This window comes from Pongo pygmaeus, chromosome 2 (genome assembly GCF_028885625.2).
Source record: "Pongo pygmaeus isolate AG05252 chromosome 2, NHGRI_mPonPyg2-v2.0_pri, whole genome shotgun sequence".
Lineage (NCBI taxonomy): Eukaryota > Metazoa > Chordata > Mammalia > Primates > Hominidae > Pongo > Pongo pygmaeus.
In genome coordinates, this window is record NC_085930.1 from 196267725 (window position 1) to 196281806 (window position 14082).

At 42.7% G+C, this 14082-nt stretch overlaps 1 protein-coding gene across 9 annotated transcripts in view; it reads left to right on the forward strand.

The window, feature by feature from the left end:
• ST6GAL1 (ST6 beta-galactoside alpha-2,6-sialyltransferase 1) overlaps window positions 1–14082 on the forward strand; it is a 152921-nt gene that overhangs the window by 128906 nt on the left and 9933 nt on the right. The window lies entirely within an intron of this gene.

A 14082-nucleotide genomic window follows, 5' to 3' on the forward strand; every position in this document is an offset into this window, starting at 1 on the left:
AGTTTTTGCCCATTCAGTATGATATTGGTTTGTCATAAATAGCTCTTACTATTTTGAGATACATTCCATCAATACCTAGTTCATTGAGAGTTTTTAGCATGAAGGGCTGTTGTATTTTGTCGAAGGCCTTTTCTGCATCTATTGAGATAATCATGTGGTTTTTGTCATTGTTCCGTTTATGTGATGGATTATGTTTATTGATTTGCGTATGTTGAACCAGCCTTGCATTCCAGGGATGAAACTGACTTAATCGTTGTGGATAAGCTTTTTGATGCACTGCTGGATTTGGTTTGCCAGTGTTTTATTGAGGATTTTTGCATTGATGTTCTTCAGGGATATTGGTCTAAAATTCTCTTTTTTTGTTGTGTCTCTGCCAGGCTTTGGTATCAGGATGATACTGGCCTCATAAAATGAATTAGGAAGGATTCCCTCTTTTTGTATTGATTGGAATAGTTTCAGAAGGATTGGTACCAGCTCCTCTTTGTACCTCTGCTAGAATTTGGCTGTGAATCCATCTGGTCCTGGACTTTTTTTGGTTGGTAGGCTATTAATTATTGCCTCAATTTCAGAGCCTGTTATTGGTCTATTCAGAGATTCAACTTCTTCCTAGTTTAGTCTTGGGAGGGTGTATGTGTCGAGGAATTTATCCATTTCTTCTAGATTTTCTAGTTTATTTGCGTAGAGGTGTTTATAGTATTCTCTGATGGTAGTTTGTATTTCTGTGGGATTGGTGGTGATATCCCCATTTATCATTTTTTATTGCATCTATTTGATTCTTCTCTCTTTTCTTCTTTATTAGTCTTGCTAGTGGTTTATCAATTTTGTTGATCTTTAAAAAAAAAAAACAGCTCCTGGATTCATTGATTTTTTTTGAACAGTTTTTTGTGTCTCTATCTCCTTCAGTTCTACTCTGATCTTAGTTATTTCTTGCCTTCTGCTAGCTTTTGAATTTGTTTACTCTTGCTTCTCTAGTTCTTTTAATTGTGAAGTTAGGGTGTTGATTTTAGATCTTTCCTGCTTTCTCTTGTGGGTATTTAGTGCTATAAATTTCCCTCTACACATGGCTTTAAATGTGTCCCAGACATTCTGGTATGTTGTGTCTTTGTTCTCACTGCTTTCAAAGAATATCTTTATTTCTGCCTTCATTTTGTTATTTACCCAGTAGTCATTCAGGAGCAGGTTGTTCAGTTTCCATGTACTTGTGCAGTTTTGAGTGAGTTTCTTAATCCTGAGTTCTAATTTGATTGCACTGTGGTCTGAGAGACAGTTTGTTACGATTTCTGTTCTTTTACGTTTGCTGAGGAGTGCTTTACTTCCAACTATGTGGTCAATTTTACAATAAGTGCGATGTGGTGCTGAGAAGAATGTATATTCTGTTGATTGGGGGTGGAGAGTTCTGTAGATGTCTATTAGGTCTGCTTGGTGCAGAGCTGAGTTCAAGTCCTGAATATCCTTGTTAACTTTCTGTCTTGTTGATCTGTCTAATATTGACAGCGGGGTGTTGAAGTCTCCTATTATTATTGTGTGGGAGTCTAAGTCTCTTTGTAGGTCTCTGAGGACTTGCTTTATGAATCTGGATGCTCCTGTATTGGGTGCATATGTATTTAGGATAGTTAGCCCTTCTTGTTGAATTGTTCCCTTTACCATTACGTAATGGCCTTCTTTATCTCTTTTGATCTTTGTTGGTTTGAAGTCTGTTTTATCAGAGACTAGGATTGCAACCCCTGCTTTTTTTTGCTTTCCATTTGCTTGGTAGATCTTCCTCCATCCCTTTAGTTTGAGCCTATGTGTGTCTCTGCATGTGAGATGGGTCTCCTGAATACAGCACACTGACGGGTCTTGACTCTTTATCCAATTTGCCAGCCTGTGTCTTTTAATTGGGGCATTTAGCCCATTTACATTTAAGGTTAATATTATGTGTACATTTGATCTTGTCATTATGATGTTAGCTGGTTATTTTGCCCATTAGCTGATGTAGTTTATTCCTAGCATGGATGGTTTTTACAATGTAGCATGTTTTTGCAGTGGCTGGTACCAGTTGTTCCTTTCCATGTTTAGTGCTTCCTTCAGGAGCTCTTGTAAGGCAGGCCTGGTGGCATTTGCTTGTCTGTAATCTCTCAGCATTTGCTTGTCTGTAAAGGATTTTATTTCTCCTTCACATATGAAGGTTAGTTTGGCTGGATATGAAATTCTGGGTTGAAAATTCTTTTCTTTAAGAATGTTGAATCTTGGCCCCCACTCTCTTCTGGCTTGTAGAGTTTCTGCTGAGAGATCGGCTGTTAGTCTGATGGGCTTTCCTTTGTGGGTAACCCGATCTTTCTCTCTGGCTGCCCTTAATATTTTTTCCTTCATTTCAACCTTGGTCAGTCTGACAATTATGTGTCTTGGGGTTGCTCTTCTCGAGGAGTATCTTTGTGGTGCTCTCTGTATTTCCTGAATTTGAATGTTGGCCTGGCTTGCTAGGTTGGGGAAGTTCTCCCGGATAATATCCTGAAGAGTGTTTTCCAACTTGGATCCATTTTCCCTGTCACTTTCAGGTACACCTGAAATGAAACGTAGATTTGGTCTTTTCACATAGTCCCATATTTCTTGGAGGCTTTGTTCATTTCTTTTTACTCTTTTTTCTCTAAACTTCTCTTTTTGTTTCATTTCGTTGATTTGATCTTCAATCACTGATACCCTTTCTTCCACTTGATCGCATTGGCTATTGAAGCTTGTGCATGCATCGCATAGTTATGGTTTTCAGCTCCATCAGGTCATTTAATGTCTTCTCTACACTGTTTATTCTAGTTAGCCATTCGTCTAATCTTTTTTCAAGGTATTTAGCTTCCTTGCAATGGGTTTGAACATCCTCCTTTAGCTTGGAGAAGTTTGTTATTACTGACCTTCGAAGCCTGCTTCTGTCAGCTCATGAAAGTAATTCTCTGTCCAGCTTTGTTCTGTTGCTGGCAAGGAGCTACGATCCTTTGGAGGCAAAGAGGCACTCTGTTTTTAGAATTTTCAGCTTTTCTGCTCTGGTTTCTCCCCATCTTTGTGGTTTTATCTACCTTTGGTCTTTGATGATGGTTTTGGTGTGGATGTCCTTTCTGTTGATGTTGATGCTATTCCTTTCTGTTTGTTAGTTTTCCTTCTAACAGTCAGGTCCCTCAGCTGCAGGTCTGTTGGAGTTTGCTGGAGGTCCACTCCAGACCCTGTTTGCCTGGGTATCACCAGCGGAGGCTGCAGAACAGCAAATGTTGCTGCCTGATTCTTCCTCTGGAAGCTTCGTCCCAGTGGGGCAACCGCCCGTATGAGGTGTCAGTCGGCCCCTGCTGGGAGGTGCCTCTCAGTTAGGCTACATGGGGGTCAGGGACCCACTTGAAGAGGCAATCTGTCCTTTCTCCGAGCTCAAACACCTTGCTGGGAGAACCACTGCTCTCTTCAGAGCTGTCAGACAGGGACGTTTAAGTCTGCAGAAGTTTCTGCTGCCTTTTGTTCAGCTATGCCCTGCCCCCAGAGGTGGAGTCTACAGAGGCAGCAGGCCTGGCTGAGCTGCAGTGGGTTCTGCCCAGTTCGAGCTTCCAGGGCTGTGTTGTTTACCTACTCAAGCCTCAGCAATGGCAGACACCCCTCCCCCGCCAGACTGCTGCCTCGCAGGTCGATCTCAGACTGCTGCGCTAGCAGTGAGCAAGGCTCTGTGGTCGTGGGACCCACTGAGCCAGGCACAGGATATAATCTCCTGGTGTGCCGTTTTTTAAAACAGTTGGAAAAGCGCAGTATTTTGGCGGGAGTGTCCTGTTTTTTTCAGGTACCTTCTGTCACGGCTTCCCTTGGCTAGGAAAGGGAAATCCTCTGACCCCTTGCGCTTCCTGGGTGAGGCGATGCCCTGCCCTGCTTTGGCTCACCCTCCACGGGTTGCACCCACTGTGCAACCAGTCCCAATGATATGAACCAGGTACCTCAGTTGGAAAAGCAGAAATCACCCATCTTCTTTGTCGATCACGCTGGGAGCTGCAGACCAGAGCTGTTCCTATTTGGCCATCATAAGAATATTTTTATAATGGGATAGAAATTGAGGAACTTAAATTCTTTGTAAGTGGTCACTGTCTTGTTTTTTTTGTTCTTCATCTAATACCTTTTAATTTTTGTTTTAAAGAAAATCACTTTCTATCACCATCACATCTTCCAGTCGCCTCTAGGTGCTTCCAATGCCTGTTTGTTGTTCAAATTTATATTTTAGCTTTTGGTATTACTTTCATTATTACTATTATTATTATTATTATTATTATTATTTGAGATGGAGTTTCGCTCTGTCACCCAGGCTGGAGTGCAGTAGTGTGATCTTGGCTTACTGCAACCTCCTTTTCCTGGGTTCAAGCGATCCTCTTGCCTCAGCTTCCTGAGTAGCTGGGATTACAGGCATGCACCACCATACCCAGCTAATTTTTGTATCTTTAGTAGAGATGGGGTTTCACCATGTTGGCCCAACTGGTCTTGAACTCCTGACCTCAAGTAACCACCCGCCTTTGCCTCCTGAAGTGTTAGTATTACAGGCATGAGCCATCGTGCCTGGCCTACTTTTATTATTACTAGAAGAGATAGGATTGAAAGGAATGGACTGGCTAGCAAGAAACTCTCTGGGGCAAATGACAGTTGAGCTAGACTTTGAAAGATGGGCAGGACTTGGGGAAATAGCAATAGATGGGCACTCCAGAAAGTGGAATTGGCAAGACAGAGGAGAACAGGAAACGAGGGAGGCATTACACCACTCCAAGAGTAGCGTAATGATCACTCCCCTATTAGTGATCAGGCTGGAGTGCAGTGGCGTGATCATAGGAAATGAGGGAGACATTCAGATACCCCTGGCTAAGTTGGAGGTGGAGGTGTGGAAGAATTGGCTGGGGTTGCCCTGTAGAGAGAGATGAAGCTGGACCTTCATGGCTACTTGTGCTCTGGCAAGTCTGGAAATTCAGACAGAGGGTTAGGACCAGCTTTGCCCCTTTCTCTTCTCATGCCTAGTCAGAAACCCTGGAGCTGGAGAGCACTTTAGGGAGCACTAAAACCTCATCTCTACTTCTACATAAGATGCTACCTAAATATCCAGGAGAGATGTTCATTTACTCTTCATTCATTCATTCAACAAATATGTTCAGTATTGAGTAGAGTGTGTCAGTCAGTACATAAGCTCTATAGTTAGCCTGCTTGGGGTTGAAATCCAGCTCTGTCTCTTACTAGCTGAAGGATCATCAAGTTACTTCTCTCTAAAAAAGGGAGAATAATTCCCTTACAGGGTTGTTGTGAGGTATAAATAAGAAAAATCTGTGCAAAGCACTTAGAACAATACCTGGCACATGTATCAATAAACGTTAACTGCACTTACTATTGATATTTGCAGACATTGGTAGTGGAGGGTACAATTGTGAGCAAAACAGACTCAGCCTCTGTTCTTATGATGCAATCAAATAGCTTTACAAATAAATAAAATTGCAAAAGAGAACTAGAGAAGAGAGTGGTCAAGGTACTAGGAGAGCCCTGAAAGGGGAGATTTGAGCTATTCAAGGAGGTCAGAATCCCTAAGTAGATGGCACTTGGCTGTGTAGAAGGAACGTGTGGATGTTGAAAAGGGTGGGATAAGAGCTTTTCAGGAAGAGGCAACAGCATGGGTACAGTTTTGTGTGGAAGGAAATGGGGGACTGGAAGGACTCAGGAAGAGGTGAGTATATGTGGGGCTATGTGGTGAGAGACAAGGCTAAAAGCAAGAAGGAGTCAAGCCATGGTGCTGCACTGAGGCATCTTCTTTTTTCAGTGGGGGTAGGGGGGTTGGCCTGTCGCCCAGGCTGGAGTGCAGTGGCGCGATCTCGGCTCGTTGCAAATGCCACCTCCTGGGTTCAAGCGATTCTCCTGCCTCAGCCTCCCGAGTAGCTGGGATTACAGGTGCCCACAACCACACCTGACTAATTTTTGTATTTTTAGTAGAGACGAGGTTTCCCTATGTTGGCTAGGTTAGTCTCAAACTCCTGACCTCAGGTGATCCACCCGCCTCAGCCTCCCAAAGTGCTGGGATTACAGGAGTGAGTCACTGCACCTGGCAGGGTGAGGCATTTTCTTTACGGCATGATCAGATTTGCATTTTGTAACCATCACTGGCTTCCATCTGAGCAGAGGGGCTGCAGTAGATGAAGATACATAGTTAAGAAGGTCTTGCAGTAGTCTGGGTTAGATATGCTGATAGCTTGCACAAGAGTAGGGGTGAAGGTGAATGTGAGAAAAGAATGTATTTAAGGGCTACTTGGGATTTGCAGTCAGCAGGTTTTAATGTCACATTGGATGTGAGAAGTAAAGGGAGAGGGGCCAAAGGTGCAGCTTGGTTTCTTTCTTGTGTAACTTGGCAGCTAGGAGTTGAAATTAGAAGTCAGCCCCTTATCCATTGTTTCACTCTCTGCAGTTTCATTTATTTGTGGTCAGCTGCAGTCTGGAAATATTAAATGAAAAATTCCAGAAATAAGCAATTCAGAAGTTTTAAATGACACGTTGTTCTGAGAAGTGGGATGAAATCTTACACATCTTACTTTGTCCCTTCTTCATCACAGGAAGAAGGATGGATACAGTACAATAAAATATTGAATAAATAAGCAAATTCAATAAAGTAGCAGGATCCGAAGTCAACACACAAAAAATATTCATTTTTTTCTATTATACGCAATAACGATGAATGATCTAAAAAGCAAATTTAAAAAACAATTCCATTTACAATAGAATAGCATACAAAAGCATAAAATACTTAGGAATGAATTTAACCAAGGAGGTGAAAGACTTGTACGATGAAAACTACAAAATATTTCTGAAAGAAATTAAAGGAGACACAAAAACCTGGAAGACATCCCATGTTCACAGATTGAAAAAAGTATTGTTAGGATGTCAATAATACCGAATATGATCTGCAGATTTAATGCAATCGTTGTGAAAATCCAAAAGATATTTCTTTTTTTGCAGAAATAGAAAAAGCTATCCTAAAATTTATATGAAACCTCAAGGGACCCCGATTAACCAAACAATCCTGAAAAATAAGAATAAAGCTGGAGTTCTCTCACTTCTTGATTTCAAAAAATACATATGTTACAATAATTGAAACAGTGAGGTACAAAGACAAACATATAAACCATTGGAATAGAATAGAAAGTCCAGAAATAAAGTCTTGTATATATGCGTAAATGATTTTTGATGAGTGTGTTAGGATTGTTCAATGAGGAAAAGACAGTCTCTTTAAGAAATGATACTGGGAAAACTGGCTATCCACATGCAAAAGAATAAAGTTGGACCCTTACCTAACACCAAAAATAAAAATTAACTCAAAATGCATCTATGACCTAAATGTAGACCAAAAACTATAAAACTCTTAGAAGACAACATAGGGCAAAAACTTTATGACATCAGATTTGGCAATGATTTCGTCATTATGACACCAAAGGCATACATACGTAACAAAGGAAAGAATATACAAGTTGGACTTTATGAAAATTAAAAATAATTGTATATCAAAAGATACTCTCAATAGAGTAAAAAGATAACACACATAATAGGAGAAAATATTTGCAAGTCATCTATCTGATAAGGGATTAATGTACAGAATATATAGAACACTCATCAAACAACAATAAAAAAATCAAATTACCCAATTTAAAAATAGGCAAAGGACTTGAATGGACATTTCTCCAAGATATACAAATGGTTAGTAAGCACATGAAAAGAGACTCAACTCTTTTTTGCTAGGGAAATGCAACCCAAGAATACAATATAGTACCACCTCACACCCGTTAGGATGGCGTCTATGATCAGAAATTGGAATCCGTGGGCACTGTTGATGGGAATGGAAAATGGTCAGCCACTGTGGAAAACAGTATGGCAGTGCCTCAAAAACTTAAAAATGGAATTACCGTGTAATCTAATAATTCCATTTATTGGCGTATATGTGCAGAAATTGAAAGAAGGGTCTTGAAGAGATATTCATACCCCCATATTCAGACTACTGTTATTCACAATAGCTGGAATGCAGAAGCAACCCAAGTGTCTACTGATGCTGAATGGATACGCAAAAGCTGGTTTATACATATAATAAAATATTATTCTTAAAAAGGAAGGAAATACCGAGATTGGCTACAACATGGATGAACCTTGAAGACATTATGCCAAGTGAAATAAGCCAGTCACACACACACACACACACACACACAAAATGCTATATGAATGGTGGTTGCCAGGGAATGTGAGGTGGGAGGGGGAATGGGGAGTTACTGTTTAATGAGTATAGAGTTTCAATTTTGCAAGATTGAAAAAGTTTTGGAGATGGTTTGTGGTGATAGTTGCACAACAATACAAATGTACTTAATATCACTGAACTATACACTTAAAAATGGTTAAGATAGTCAATGTTATGTTATATGTATTTTAATACAATTTTTTAGATTGGAAAAAATGTCAGTAGGGGAGACAGTCACAGAAGTACAAACACTGTATGATTCCACTTTATATGAAACACCTGGAGTAGAAACAGAAAGTAGAATGATGTTTGCCAAGGGCTAGGAGGAGAAAGGAATGTGGAATTATTGTTTAATGAATACTGTGATTCATTCTGGGAAGCTGAAAAAGTTCTGGAGATGGTGGTGATAGTTACACAACAATATGAATGTACTAAGCTGAATACTTAAAATTGCTAAAATGGTCAATTTTACGTTAGGTATATTTTAAAAGCTTTTTTTAAAATCAACAGGGAGAAACCAGTTGATAGAGGGAGAAAGTGAATATACTAAAAAGAGGAGAGAATGATTAGTTACCCAGAACATGATGGTGGTGGAGCCAAAGCATGGTGGAGGATGAACCCCAGCAGGCGGGAGTCAGAGGGAAGAAGGGGGGAGTGGTGTAGCTGGAGGCAGTTGGTATTAGAAGGATGAGAGGGCTTCTATTTTCTCTGCAAAGTGGGATGCAAGGCCAAGTCAGAAGGAGGTTGAGGTGGAAAGAGGTTTTAGTAGAGAAGGTTTGAACAAAGGGATTTATAATTGTCATTGAGGTAAGTGGGACAGTTAGGAAACCTGATGAATGGAGTAGGATTTCCAGGCCATGCTGGGCTACTTTGAGGTTGAAGAGAATGAATTTAGAGAGAAACCAATCTCTGTTTGATGCATGGATGGTAGGATCTGGAGGTAAGCAGGCAGCAGCAAAGAAGAGAGGGGAGAGGGGAGGAGTCCTCCCTGAGCACTCTCTTGGACTGCGGAGGCTGCCTACTCTCTGAGCATCTCTTCGTGATGATTCAGTCTTCCTCACTGTGAAGAACAAAACCCCAATCCTGCAAAGATTCTGAAACTGTATTTAAGGCCAAAGTAAGGTTGCCTGGGAATTAAGAGTACTGGAGTCAGACTGGCTTTGATCAGATCCCTCCCCCAGCACTTCCTATGTGAGTGACTTGAGCAAGTTGCTTTGCTTTACTTTACCTTTCTGAGCCTCAGTTCCCTTACTTGTAAGATAGAAATATGAATAGTTAGTATCCAGGGTTTTTTTTTTAGGATCAAAGGAGTTACCATGTGTGGAGCATGTCACCCAGAGGCTGGTGACTTTGTAAATAGTAGCGATGGGCACTACTGAAACCTGAAGGTCTGCCTCTGCCTGTTTGCGAATGACTCCACCTTCCCAAATCCCAACAGGGAAGGTGAGTCAGCTTGAGACCACTTGAGAGGCATCTAGCAGAAGGGAGGCAAAACTTCTGTTAAAGGATAATTTTTAGGGAAAAAAAGGTAAGATGATGACTCTCATACAGATATAAAAATGAGTTCATCATGAAGATTCTATTTTACTCGTATGATGGAACCAGGCAGATATTACAAGTGGTTCAAAGGAAAAGTCAAAGCAACACAAATTTGGAGTAAAGGAGTTGAACTAGTTTTTCTGTGAGATAAGGCAGGGGGAGGGGACAAGTCAATTGAAACTCTCCCGGGCAGCATCCTGCCCAGTAGGCACTTGTATTAGTCGCCTACAATTCACAAAGGGTGGCGAAATAGCTCCCGTGGAATCAGAATCTGATAGGCAGGAAGAGTGTGCTCAGAAAATGCATGGCTTTCTACTGAAGCAGATTTTTTTCCCATTACACTTCTAGATCTGTGTGCACCATTGTGCCAGGGCTGAGAGGAAGGTGGCCCACTTCCCGGGATACATTACCCACCCTCAAGAGAGCCTTTCCTGCTTCTTCTTAGGCAAGTCAGCTCTCTTTTCTCCCCTCCTGTAAGCAACACTAAGTATCTGGCTGTTCCTTTCGTACTCGAGTCCTGGCCACTCAATGACAGCATTTGTGTTACTGAACTGTGATGGACACTTTCTATCATTGCCCTTTCTTACCTTGATATCCTAAAAAGCTGGTGGTCTGTCTTCTCTATCTTTTGTCCTGGTCAGTTATCCTAACTATTTTGTGTCTGTTTCTGTGGATTAGCAAACGGGGTCCCCACCCCCACTCCACAAGGAGAACATCTGGCACCCAGAAGTCAGAGAGAATAGCTGTTGCTTTGGTAGAATTCTGCCTCTGAGTGGCTTGTTCTCTTCCCAGACGGAGAGGTCTCCTGACAGCAGCTCTCTTCTTTTTCTTTCTTTCTTTCTTTTTTTTTTTTTTTTTTTGAGACAGAGTTTTGCTCTTGCGCTCAGGCTGGAGTGCAGCGGCTCAATCTCGGCTCCCTGCTCTGCCTCCTGGGTTCAAGTGATTCCCCTGCCTTGGTCTCCCAAGTAGCTGAGATTACAGGCACGCATCACCACACCCAGCTAATTTTTTGTATTTTTAGTAGAGACAGGGTTTCGCCATGTTGGCCAGGCTGGTCTCAAACTTCTGACCTCAGGTGATCCACCTGCCTCGGCCTCCCAAGGTGCTGGGATTACAGGCGTGAGCCACCGTGCCCGGCTTCAGCAGCTCTCTTCTAAGCCATCTGGACCCACATTTGTTCAGCTCCCCTCCCTTGGCCATGATGAAGGCATGCAAAACAAAAAAGGCACTTTTCTTATTGAGAAGGTGGCTTTTTATAGAGAATGGTGTCATACTGTTAGGTTTCAGGCCAGCAGACCTAGTGAGGCATGTGACGCTTCTGTGCCAGGTGTGGCTATGAGAGTCAACAGGAAAAATGATATATGTAAATGGACGGGTCTTTAAATAACTGCAGTTTTGACTATAAGTGTAAGAAGGTTTCTGTGAGACTCAACTCAGTACCTCCTGTACCCAGTGGGCCCGAGAGAGGAGACAACGGGACAAGAAGACCCAATGGCTTCCTTGGAAGCTTTTGTGCTAGCTGGAGAGAGAAGACCTACTTCCTACATGTCTAGTGACAGTCCATGCTGACTGTACTGCAGCCAGGACATTTCCAGATTACTCAGTGGGGCTTATCTTGAAATAATAGTTGATGCCATTTGTTAAATATATTATATATACCATCTAAGGGTCTTACATGCCTTATCTCATTGGATCTTCATGGCAGACCCTGTGAGATATGACCACCAACCACCATTTTACCTCAGAACTCAGGCTCCCAGAGTTTAAGTTGCTCAGAGGAGCCCAGAAAGTAAGCGACAGAGGTGGGATTTGGATCTAGGTGCCACCAGCACTTTAAATCACCAAAGCTTTCTGGAAGCTCCAACTTTTCTTCTCAAGATACTGAAAGACAGGTATCTGGATGGGTTGGCGAGGCAGGTGGGAGGCAGGCGAGATTTCCATCAACAACGGGTCTAAAACCAGCAATGGTGAGCTGGGTGATTTTGATGGAACCCCTGCCATACAGTCTGTTAATATCATAATTGGAGCTAAAATTTAATCATGATGGCAATCATGAGTTCTGGGGCTTCTTGATTTGGGCCAGCAGACACACTCTCAATCACTATTTCTCCGAATCAGAGAAAGGATGCCTTCAGACTGTCTTCACGTGGCTTTTCCTCTGTGGGTGGTGAAAAGAGAGAGCTCTTCGGGTCTCTTCTTGTTGTAAGGACACTGGCCCCATGGGATTAGGACCCCACCCCATGACACATTTAATCCTAATTACCTCCCTCACAGCCCTATTTCCAAACAGGGTATTAGTCACATTAGGGATTAGGGCTTCAACATAGGAATTCTAGGGGCACACAATTCAGTCCATAACAGAGGGAAAACAGATTTGAGAAGAAAAAGTCCAAAATATGCACAGTGGTAGTATCTGAAGATGTGTGTGTGTGTGTGTGTGTGTGTGTGTGTGTTTCTATTCTTGCATTTTCTAACTGTCCCCAGTGAGCGTTTGTTACTTTCTAACTGAGAAGGTTACTTTAAACAGTGTCTTTAGCAGCAGCACTCCATGCCCTGGTGTAGCCTTTCCCTGGCAGATGTTCCCCAGGGCTCTGCCGCTCTGCCAATGACTTATTCTCAGCATGAACTCCTCCCCTGCCCCCTAAGAGGATCTCCAAACCCAGGTCACACTCCCCCTGCAGGTAAGTACAGGTGTTTGACAACAGCTTTATTCTTCCAGGAACAGCTGGTCCCCTCAGCAGGGCCTTACAAGGTGGTTATGTCTAAATAAGGCACCTGAGGCCAGGAGATGTGAAATGGTCCATCTGATACCATGGAGTGAGTTAGACACAGAGCAGGACTGGAACCCATGCTCGCAATTCCCCATCCAGTTTTAAGGCAATCTTTCTTTCTTTTTTTTTTTTGAGACAGAGTCTCACTCTGTCGCCCAGGCTGGAGTGCGGTGGTGCGATCTTGGCTCACTACAACCTCTGCCTGCCGGGTTCAAGCGATTCTCCTGCCTCAGCCTTCTGAGTAGCTGAGATTTCAGGTGCCCGCCACCATGCCTGGCTAATTTGTTTTATTTTTAGTAGAGACGAGGTTTCACTATGTTGGCCAGGCTGATCTCGAACTCTCGACCTCAGGTGATCTGCCTGCCTCAGCTTCGCAAAGTGCTGGGATTACAGGTGTGAGCCACTGCACCTGGCAAGGCAACCTTTTTTTTTTGGTAGAAAATCTTTGAACTTCATATAGACAGTATTAATGTGAGTAAGTTCAGAGCCACGTTTAAAGTTCCAGGAGGGGAGTGCTTGCTGGCTTCTCCCTTATCCCTCCATCAGATCCCAGCCCCAGCCACTTTCTGTTTCTCTTCTCTGGATAAAACTATCATTCATCTTCACCTATTTCCATTTTCATGGATTACTGTCTCATTCATCTCAAGTAGCTCAAGTGAATGGCTATTTCTCCATTGGGTATAGGAGGACTGAGGGTGACCTGACCCTCATGGTGTGCTTGCTTATTTGAATGTCTGATGGCTTTATGGGTGTAGTCCTGCTGGAGCAGAAAGAATATCTGTTAGGAGCCTACCTCTGGGCTCTGGTTCTAACTGTGCCCCAAACTCCTCATAGCCTTAGATAATTCTCTCGTCTCTCTGGGCCTCAGTTTACCCATCTGGAAAATGATGGGTCTGAATTTAATACCTTGAGTATCATCCAGCTGTGACATACTACAACTCAGGCAAGAAGCAAATTCTCCTAACACTCCATACTCCTATCCAGTGTTCTCCGACATCCTCCCCCAAGAGCTGTGGTACCCTACCCCACCCACATTATGTGAGGCATTGTAGCACATAGGTTAGAAGTGTAGTCTCTGGGCCGGGCGCGATGGCTCATGCCTGTAATCCCAACACTTTGGGAGGCCGAGGTGTTTGGATCACAAGGTCAGGAGATCAAGATCATCCTGGCTAACACAGTGAAACCCCGTCTCTACTAAAAATACAAAAAATTAGCTGGGTGTGGTGGCACACGTCTGTCGTACCAGCTACTTGGGAAGCTGAGGCAGGAGAATCACTTGAACCTGGGAGGCAGAGGTTGCAGTGAGCTGAGATCGTGCCACTGCACTCCAGCCTAGGCAACAGAGCGAGACTTCATCTCAAAAAAAAAAAAAAAAAAAGTGTGGTCTCTGGAGCCAGACCTAAGAATCCAATTCAGACTCTCTTACTTACTGACTGTGTAACTTGGACAAATTACTTAGCATTTAGCATCTCTATTTCTTTAATTATAAAATGAGCATATTAACACTTACTTCCTAGGGCTATTGTGAAGATAAAC